We start from the raw sequence: 8,542 nt of genomic DNA on the forward strand, positions 1-8,542 counted from the left end.
CTTAGGTCATTAAGCAACACTAAATATTAAGAGCTCTGGTTATTGGAAAATAAAATGCATGCAGGTCACATGGTGTGCTTCCCATTTTGATTTTCAAAGTCCAGATTAGTTATGGTACACATGAAAAATGTGATTCAGAATGAGAAAACTGCTTTGTATAGGCTGAGTACTGACAGTTGAGTGGAAGAAGAAAACAGCTACACAAAGAGCAAAGCCAACTCCTGGGAGAACACAGGCCTTTTGCTCTAAGGAACCCAGGGAAGGATTCACAGAGAGAATTTGAACAGGCCACTCTTTATTTTGCTAATGGGTAAGTTTGGAACTCAGGAAAACAAGAAAACCTAAGTTACTCGTTAGACTCAGAAAAGAAGTAGACCGATGACCTTTGACATCTCAGGCCCCCTTGTCTCAGCTCGACCTTTGGCCCTGACCTCTTAACATTCCAATATCCTGAAGCCAAGCCCTGCTTGAGCCAGGGCTGCAAATTATCTTTGCGATGTGGATAAACACCCACTGGGTCAGTGTTTTTCAAGGTGTGGTCTGAGGACCACCTGCATCAGAGTTACCTGGAAAGCTGTCAAAAATGTAGATTCCTGAGCCCTAGGAATTATTGGGCCCAATGAGGTTGGGGTCCAGGATTTTGCATTTTGAACACATTGCCCGGACTCTATAAGGATAGTAAAATTTGAGAATCATTGTACCAGTGTCTGCTTAGAGACAAATAGAGTAATTTCACTAAATTTCTTTAATGGGTTCCCTGTAGTGAAAGACATTTATTAAAATGTGAAAGCCTGTCTACGAATCCTTCACTAAAAAAAAAAAAGTCCTCCAGCCATTTTCTTCATTTCTCGTGGCATCTCTTCACAGAAGGAGTATAGGAATGCTTTGTCCTTTAAAATAAGTTCAGTGAGTACTTGAAAAGTCATTTGGCAGGAGATGAAGGATGAGACAAAGGGGGAAGATTAATGACGAACAGAATCAGAGTCCTTGCTAAAATAAAAATGGATTCACACCCAACTTCTTATGAAGGGTAAGACATATGGCAGCTCATGTGGGAAGCGAGCGTGTTTAGTAGAAAGAGGTCCTGCTGCGGAGCTGTGTGATATAGGGTACAGCTTTCTCAGCCAAAAACAGAACATCACATGCTCTGGAGAGATGTACCATATCTCCGATGTGACGAGAGACCGACTTTCTAAAACTTGAGCAAACTATGCCTGAATGGCTTTAATATATTTAATAAGTTTCTCATAGTCAAGATAGTCAGGTTTAGGGATTTGGATCTTGGTTTTGTTCTTATCTTTGGGGTGGCCTGACAGCCTATCATTTTCTGTGACTGTTTATGGAAGCTGCTGATAGTTTAAGGTTCCTCATTTGTAAGATGGAAGCCCCAATCCTCTATCATTTCTAAGAACTGCGAGGAGAAAAGTACTAGCCACAAGAAATTGTGCCTTGAGGTTTAGTTACAAACTATGGATGCATTATTCTTCTGTATCCTCTTTTGGGCTTTTTAGAGTTTTTACCAGGAAACGCCAAGACACACATGGAAGCTCTTTCGTTTTGTTTTTAGGATCGGAAAGAAGGCAGTCGTTTGTCCTTAGTCATGCTATGCACGGACCTGAAAGTAGCAAGTGCCCAATAGACTCAGAATTCTATTCCTAGGATTCATTCAAAATTATAAACATGTAGATATGCAAAGGATATTTACAAACATGGCTGTTATTCTGCTTACAGTAGCAGTGACAAGAGTTCAGTTTTAGTCCATGGAAAATTGCTGCTTAATAAGAACTTTCCCAAACCCATGTCCCCTTTGAGATAAAAATTTCCACACTAAGTTTCATCGCCCTACTAGAATTTCCTTTGGAATGCTTGTGCTAAATTCCTTTCTCCCTGATTGAAGTATACAACAGAAAATGTAGCTTCAAGACTTAAAAAAGCAATGCACCAAAATGCACAGAAATGTAGGAACACTTGGGAGAGGCAGTGGGCAGGGAGGGGGAAGGCCGGGGAGGCAGAGGAGAGTTGGGGAAATGAATTAAACTCCCCAATAATTAAGAAGTGATTTACTTGGCACATTCAGAATTTGGAATGCTTGAACAGTCGGGCAGTGTATAACTTTGTTATGTGCCATGGGCAACCCTAGCCACTCGGTTTTGCTTTGTGAAGCTTTTTTTTCTTTTTCTTTTTTTGGTATTTCCTGAGTTGGTATGTGCAGTTGTGAACTTAATTAACACACTAGTGATTCTGCACCCTCAGGGAAAAATGGTAAATTTTGTAAAATGTAAAGACAGAAAAAAAGAGAAAAGTTTCTTTCCTTCCTGTTCTGAGCCTTTATATCTCTCTTGTATTATGCATCAGAAAATCAAGAAAGGTGCATGAAGCTTTATAGAGCCCAAGCCTCGGACCCCAGTAAGGCACAAGCCCAGGGATTACTCTAAATCACTGTTGTATCTTATAGACCATCCTAACTGCTCTTGTGTGAGAGAAAGCAGGGTTAATAGGTAGCAAAAGTTAGCCCTTTCGATGATAGCATTACGTCTACGTGTCTTTGTGTATTACATTGATCTCATTTAGAAGTAACTTGTACAATTCCCTTTGAATCAAGCCCTATAAATTTGATCAATATCATTATTTTCATGAGACGAGTTTAAACCAATAAAGTTGTCTTGCTTCGTCCCTCTTCTCTCCCACCCACCCTCTTAAAAAAAACACACACACAAAAAAAATAGGGAGAGTCACAACTTTGGCGTGTGGCTTGAGTGTGAAGCTCTGGTATGGAAAAGTCTATGAAAAGATGACATTTGTAGATGGGTACATATATATTTAATTTCTTGTGTGTGCGTGTGTGTGTATATATATATTTCTGCTTCTGTTCACCGAGGATGCGACATCATAATTAAGGACATTTTACTTTATCCAATGAACGGTTTTTTTCAGTTCACTTTAATTGGTAATTTAATTACAGAGCTAATTAGGAACCGAGTGGGTGTTGGGATTACAATGATTGTTTTTAACTGGAAATTCTTACCACTTACAAAGCAAGGAATACTTACAAAGACGGAATACTTAAATAATAGATTAATAAGTCAGTAAATACAACTGTATGAAGGTAGATCATTCACGTGCCCTTGCCCTTTAATTGGCAAAACTGAGTAGTCTGATCTATTCCACTAAGTAATTATCACTCTGGCTTCCCCGCCTCTTGGGGGGTCTAAGCGGAGGCCCTAGGGAATTTATGGGGTAAACTCCAGGGCTGGAATGCCTGGGCCAGAGTTCAGGGAGAAGGTGGAGCAGCAAGATGTTTGGGAGGAAGTATTGCTCTAATACTTAGAGCAAAGGGGGATTCTATTACTAGCCTCTGCCACTTACGGGTGGAGAAAAGCAAAGGGAACGTTTCTGTCTCGGCCTCAGTTTCTCTACACTATGCTGACATAGCTGACACCTATGCCCCAGGGTGACAGAGTAACATTTGGAGGTGATTGAAGAATGGCCTTGGCATGGGTGCCTCTAGCACATGTTGGGTAGCCCTTTGGGCTTTGGGATCACGAAACAGAGAGGGCTGCAGCTCGGTGAGCAAATCCATCTTCTGTCTGTCCCACCCATGAAATGAAAGCCTTCTGAGGGCTGAGCTTGTTCTGGGTATGGGGTGGGGGTGGGGGTGAGGGGTGGGGTGAGGGTGGGGATGGAGGAACTAATAATTGAACTAGAACACAGCCCCTGTGTTTTGAGAACACTTGTGACTGACCTGTTTAGGAGAACAATCATTTGTTCATTCATCAAACATTTAGGAGTGTGGGGGCTACATGTGTAAGATACAACCCCCCTCCTACTCCCCACCAAAACACCAAATGTAAATACTTTGTTTCTGAATACAAACCATAGACAACTCCCTCGAGGATAGATTTCACAACTGCCTGAAAAGAGCCTAGGTCAGTGTCACGCGGGGTGGCCTGCGGGGTCTCTGGTCCCGCTCCCCACATAAGAACGCAGGACATGGTGAGGCCAAAAAGGAACACCAATGGAGCCATAGATAGGGGAGTCATACCACTATAGTCTTGCTGGCGGCTGGGTTGGAGACACAGGAAATAGGAGGCACATAATCCGCTACTTGCTGTCAGCTTCTCTGCAATCCGCAATCCACACTCCGCCGCTTGCTAGTTCAGCCACCATCTTTTTGCTAGGCCCCACTTGCTGCTAGCGTAGCCACAGCAGTTATATTAGTGGACAATGGCTCTCCGGTTACAGCTGACGGCCAACTAGCCACGGCTGATGGCCATCCAATCACAGTTGATGGCGTTTACTACCTGAGCCAGCACCTTTCCACATGAGGCCGAGAGCTTGGAAACTGCACTCCTGGCTCTGTCCCCACAGTCAGAATCCCATCTCCTGGACTTCTTTATTGGAAAGGTTTCATCAGGAAAGGTGAGGACCCAGAAAGTTCAGCAGTTTAATGAAAACACTCAAGGCCATCCAGGTCCAAAGGATACATTTGGGGAACTATCAATTCTCAGTTCTCCATGGTGACTGCAGAGAAAGGTATGTGTGTGTGTGTGTGTGTGTGTGTGAGAGAGAGAGAGAGAGAGAGAGAGAGAGAGAGAGAGAGAGAGAGAGAGAACTGGGGCTAAGTGAAATCCATAGATGGTCCTCCATCCTGGTTTCAGCCAACACCCTCACTCAAGCTCATTCTCCCCCAAACCTTGAACCGTAATTACCATCTGTGAACTGAATTGACCTGAGCTTTGCTGGTTTCCTTCTGCTGCCCATAGCATGGCCAAGAAAGGTCTCAGCAGGCCTGGCTGGGAAGAAGCACATTCAAACCAGCTGTGATCCCCACCCCCCAACAAAGAATGGTTTGAAAATGAAGGTAAAAAAAAGAACAGTTAGCCTTGCCCCTAAACAAAGTGTTACTTGCTGAAGGAATACTTTTACCAGCCCAAGAGTTTAGAACTATCTTCAGTTTCTCCTCATTCACCAAAATGAGGGGATCTGATTTTTTTTATATGCTCTCACTCTAAATAACTCTTTTTGTGCTAATGCTTCCACAGCCTGGGCTGAGAAGGACAGATCCCTTATCCTTTATTTTATTTATTTGTTGTCTGCCTTGCTTCAAAAATTATTTAAGCTGAGATCCCTCATGCTATTCAGCCCAAGGGAAAGGAGATTGTGACCACACAAATGGACAGAGGCTGGAGAGAAATGAATCAAAAGAGTTCTACCCTTAAATATTATATTTTCATTAAATTCTTGAATTCACATTTTCATCAGAACATTCATTCATTTATTTAATAAATCCACAGATATCTATTGAGGGCTTAGGATGGATAAGGGTCATGTAATTTTCATCCAGATCCTGTCCTCTATGAGTTTCTAGTTAGATTGGAGAGGTGGTGTGTGTGCAAATATGTTATATAACAGAAGATAATACATTCCGTGTGTGAATGATGTAGGCAGGAGAGAGAAAGCTCTCTTGCAGCTTGGCTAATCAGGAAAGGCTTCCTGGGAGAGGAGGATGGGGCTTCAGCTGGGGCTTCAACTACGCAGGAATTGGATGGGCAGAGCTGGGGGCAGGGCATTCCAGACAGGGGCTTCCATTTAGTGAATACCTTCTTTTTGCCGGAAACTGTGGTAAACAGTTTATATACATCTAACTCATTTAATTTTCATCAGGACCCAATGAAGGAGGAACGATTATTTTTCCCCAAACGCAAATCGTAACAATAATGAAACTTTATTAAACATTACTATGTGTCAGGCACTGTTCTAAGTGTTTTACACGGATTAAGTCTTAATCGTCAAAGCAACTCTTTGAAGAAGGTACTACTATTATTATTATTCCCATTTTATAGCTGAGAAAAGCAAGGCACAGAGAGGTATGTAACTTTCCCCAGTTTACCCAGCAAGTGAGGGGTAGAATGGTATTAGAACCTAGAATGGTAGCTCTAGAGCCTCTTCCACTTTTAATTCTGCTCTTTTGTTTCTCATGGAAAAAGCTACAGAAGAAGGAAGGGCCAGTATTAGTGCCCAAAAACTCAGTACTGACGTTTCTTTGGAAAATGTTGGCAAAACTCATAGAAATTGAAATATTTTTAATTGTGACCAACCTAAGAAAATGTTTTAACTTAATGTTTAACAACCGGTTTTGTGACAGAGGTGGAAAGATCATTTCAACTCACAACTTCATGTCTCTGCTGACTTTCAGAGCTGTGGAGGGTGGTGGGGGCTCTGGGGGAGGGAGTGGCAGGAGTGGGAGGGGTATGTGTAGGGAAGGTGTTAGAGCAGCACTTCTCTAGCAATGGCCCAAGCACTTTTCTTTCTCCAGAGTAAAAACCTCTTTCAGGCAAGAAGGATGGAAATGAATGATTTAAAAAAGTCATTTTGTTGAGTTTGGTGATGCAGAAACAGTGGAAGGGGATATTCAGCTGAGTGTGTCTGGGCATGTCTTCTCTAGGATGAAGCTTGTGATACCTAAAGCCGTTTGGGTGCATGGTCCCAGGCTGTGGGCCGAAGGAGGGGTGCCGGGTTCCAGTAATGAAGAATGGTCACTCCGCTGCTCAATTTTCAGTCACGTAAGAATGACCTTGATAGATCATTTGGTCTAAGAATCACTTGATCAGTGAAGGATTCAAATAGCATCCTTAAAGGGTAAGTATAAGTTTGTCTTAAAATCCTTGTTTAGCACCCTATAGTTTTCAAAGTAGTTTCCCACGCATTCTATCACTGGATCCCATAGACTCAGGCAGGAGAGCAGAACATTTTATAAGGAAGGGAAGGAGGTTGAGGGAGTTCAAGGCAATGGACTAAAGATTGAAGTCTCAGGATTAGGCCTCATTCTGCCTCCGGGTACCTTCCTTTCTGTGACACTGCACAGCATCTACAGAGGCCATTTCCTCCTTCTGACAAGCAGGGCCTGGGTGATGCAGAAAGGGCAAGTGGGGAGTTTAAACTTGGTAAGGGCTGAAATTCTGGAGGAGACAGATAACCAATCTCCTCCAGGTGGCACTGGACAGGGAGACTAGGTGAGGAAATACTTCAGAACAGAGAAGTAGGGACTTCATTTTTAAATTGGGAAACAGCATGTTCAAAGTTGTACAAATAAGACCCTCAAGACAGAATCCCTGAAGCAGAGAGCTTAACCATCTCCAAGGGAAGGAACCTAAGTGAAAAAGGACACTAACATCTGTATATTCACTCAACAAACCTTTAACAAGCACCTGTTCTGCCCTTGAAACTGGGAACCCGAAGATGAATTAAAGTCTTAATTCTTATAGAACTTATGAGTGAATATAGTACTCATATAATAAGAGTAGGGGTGGGTAGAGAGACAAGGAAACACATGATAACAGAGGGGAAACTAGAGGAATGCTAAGAGCGTGTTATGGGAGGACAGAGGAAGGGCACCAAATACTCATGTGGGCCAACTCTGTGCCAGACTTTTCTATGTGATTTTATGTATGACACCTCAGTGTAGTCTCATGTCATGTGACTGCTTACCATCCAATTTTTCAGAAGAGACAATCAGGCTCAATGAATTTGAGAATTTGCTCAAGGTGACATGGTCATAAGGGGTAGAGGAAAGATTCAGACACACATTTGATGGACTCCAAAGCATTTGCAATTTGAGGTGTCCCCATCCCGAGTGAACAAAGTGCTGTGTCATTTTTATCTACTTCAACTATGAACACTACATCCTATTTTTCTCCTTTGTCAAGGGGGAGAGCAGAAAGAGGGTCACGGTCTGTGGGTAAATGGTGAGCAGATGCGTCGCAGAATGTAAGTTACCTCACATGTTGATAACTAACTAGTCAACCTTGCTGATTCTAGCGCCCACTTCTCTGAGGGGCAAGGAAAGAGTCCCAGAAAAGAAAGCTTATTGCCTGATGGATGCTGAGTTGTGGCACTGCAAAAGCTGATGGTGTTTTCCACGGATTATCCTATGATGTTAGCATTAAGAAGCAGAAGAAATTTAAGGCATGGATTCCAGAGACCATTAGATGTGTCCTTCTGCCCCTTTAAGGGGGTCTGTAGGCTGGAGTACATTAAGAAAAAAAAAGACCTTCTGACATGGCCAGTTGTGTCCCGGTTGTTCCCTAGAAGGAGGTTGGACAGGCTGTGCATTTTCTTGACTTCCCCATGCCACTGGCATCTGGAGGCCCACGGCTGCAGTGGGGGTGTGCACAGAAACTGCTAACAGACACCTGGCCACCGATCAGGGGCACTCTGGGGGTTCACTCCAAAACAGTTTCCCACCCTTGGATAATTATTTTGTCGGAAATGAAACCTCTGGTGTTCCCTGGCCTCATTTTGATACCTGCCATCCTTCCTTTCCCTCTTTGGAGTCCTGTAGTAATGTCATTAAAGTCCCTGCAAAATGTCAGCCGAAACCCAGGTTTCTGGAGGTTATAACCTATGAAAAATGTATTGGATTTAATATGTTTGGTTTGGGAAATCAGTTTTTGTCCACTATAACCAATTGTCCATAATAACCATGTCTGCTGTAAGTGGTGTGCACTGTAATAACCCTCATATAAAAGGTAAAATGAAAGAC

The sequence above is a fragment of the Rhinolophus sinicus genome, chromosome 14 (assembly GCF_057876585.1).
Source record: "Rhinolophus sinicus isolate RSI-liver-muscle chromosome 14, RSI-T2T, whole genome shotgun sequence".
NCBI classification, from domain to species: domain Eukaryota; kingdom Metazoa; phylum Chordata; class Mammalia; order Chiroptera; family Rhinolophidae; genus Rhinolophus; species Rhinolophus sinicus.